A 2,266-nucleotide genomic window follows, 5' to 3' on the forward strand; every position below is an offset into this window, starting at 1 on the left:
GTTTTCCCAACGCCATTTGCTGAAAAGACTGTCTTTATTCCGTTGTATATTCTTGCCTCCTTTGTTGAAGATTAGTAGACCAAAAGTTTGTAGGTTTATTTCTGGGCTCTCTATTCTGTTCCATTGATCCATATGTCTGTTTTTGGACCAATACCATGCTGTCTTGATGACTGTAGTTCTATAGTATTGTCTGAAGTCTGGGAGAGTTATTCCTCAAGCCTCTTTCTTTTTCTTCAATAATGCTTTGGTAATTCTAGGTCTTTAGTGGTTCCATATAAATTTTATTATGATTTGTTCTGGTTCTGTGAAATACATCCTGGGTAATTTGATAGGGATTGCGTTAAATCTGTAGATTGCCTTGGGCTTTATGACCATTTTAACAATATTGATTTTTCCAATCCAGAAGCATGGGATATATTTCCATTTTTTTAAGTCTTTAATTTCTTTCATCAGTGGTTTATAGTTTTCCATGTATAAGACTTTCATCTCCTTGGTTAGATTTATTCCTAGGTATTTTATTACTTTGGGTGCTATTTTGAAGGGGATTGTTTCTTTACCTTCTTTTTCTGTTGATTCATTGTTAGTGTAAAGAAATGCAACTGATTTTTGAACATTAATCTTGTAACCTGCTACCTTGCTGAATTCTTTGATTAGTTCTAGTAGTTTTTGTGTGGACCTTTTAGGGTTTTCTATATATAGTATCATGTCATCAGCATATAGTGAACTTTTACCTCTTCTTTTCCAATTTGGATCCCTTTTATTTCTCTCTCTTGCCTGATTGCTGTGGCTAGGACTTCCAAGACTATGTTGAATAGGAGTGGTGACAGTGGGCAGCCTTGTCTTGTCCAAGATTTTAGTGGGAAGCTTTTGAGTTTTTCACCATTGAGTACTATGCTGGCTGTAAGTTTGTCATATATAGCTTTTATTATGTTGAGATATGTTCTGTCTATACCCACTTTGGTGAGAGTTTTTATCATAAATGGGTGTTGAATTTTATCAAATGCTTTTTCTGCATCTATTAAGATGATCATGTGGTTCGGGTGCTCTATACGTTCAGAGAAACTTCTCTAGTAACGAACCATAGAAATGATCCCTGAAAGTATAGTCTTTCCAATGGCTTCTTGATGCATCCTTGCACTTGCCACCAATCCAACATCATGCTCAATCTCATGACTTCTCTCCTTTCCATGCAAGAAGGGAGCAGGATGATTTCTTCGGAGGATACATTTCTTGTTGTGACACAAATCCCCGGGCATGTAGACTAATGTGCCATGATTGGGCACTAACTTTCCATCTAAGCCTATACAAATGTCACTGAATACGTACATATGTACAGATACATATGTACCTTTATATTTATATAAACATATATTTATTTAGTATAAGTATGGTCCATGCATTGTTCTTGACATGCAATACAAATTTTACACTGAATGCTATTTTATTTGGCAATTCTGTGGGGGTGGGGTAGGGAAGGAGGGGAAGGAAAATGAAATCTCTATTTATACACCTAGAGGAAAATTTTTGATGCATCAACAGCAGTGTTCCATCCAACCCCCTCTTCTCGTGTTATGTTTCCAGAGGCTTGAGGGCCAGACAAGGAAACCTGTTCCTTCAGCCTCTACCTGGCTCCAATAGCTGGGACCAGGCAGCCACTTCACCACATTAATCCACCCCATGAAACCAGAGCCTGTGTTTGCTGGTTATTAAGCTACCCTGTCCTCCATCCCACCCTCTTCCCCAAACACGCAGGCACACAAACACACAAAGGCCTTGGCTGGAGGTGGAGAGGTTAAGGGGGAGAAGGGGAGGGGAAAGGATTAGAGTCTTATCAAAATAGCATCTGCAGAGATCCTTCCAGGATAGGCATCACTCCCCACGTCTGTGGCCTGGGGCCAGGCCTGGGGCAGATGGGAAAACACCAGCTGGTGGGGAGGAGGGAGGAGTGGTCCCTTGAGGGCCGAGGCTTTGCCAGGTGCATTGGGGATCGGGGGGACTATTCTCCTCCCTACACAGGGCCCCTTGCTCCATTTATCTCTCTTTCTGGATTTTTTTTTTTTTTTTTTGTCTTTTTGGTCAAACTGTTACTTTCCAGGCATCATGTAGTAAGAGCTCCTTTAGCCAGGATACTAACATTGCTGGGACGCTTGCATTTCTCATGGGATTCACCCATGTCTGAGAGAGACAGAAGGCCCTCCTGGGGTAGGCAAGCTTGCACGTCTAGGGCCAGAGCCCTGCTGCTTTGGGGAGCTCTTCCCCTTGGGAG

At 41.5% G+C, this 2,266-nt stretch overlaps 1 pseudogene; it reads right to left on the reverse strand.

Annotated features, from left to right (window-relative positions):
• Positions 1–951: 951 nt before the first annotated feature.
• LOC123615047 (small nucleolar RNA U3) lies at positions 952–1,109 on the reverse strand (annotated as a pseudogene).
• Between the last annotated feature and the right edge of the window lie 1,157 nt (positions 1,110–2,266).

Source organism: Camelus bactrianus, chromosome 5 (assembly GCF_048773025.1).
Source record: "Camelus bactrianus isolate YW-2024 breed Bactrian camel chromosome 5, ASM4877302v1, whole genome shotgun sequence".
Taxonomy (NCBI): domain Eukaryota; kingdom Metazoa; phylum Chordata; class Mammalia; order Artiodactyla; family Camelidae; genus Camelus; species Camelus bactrianus.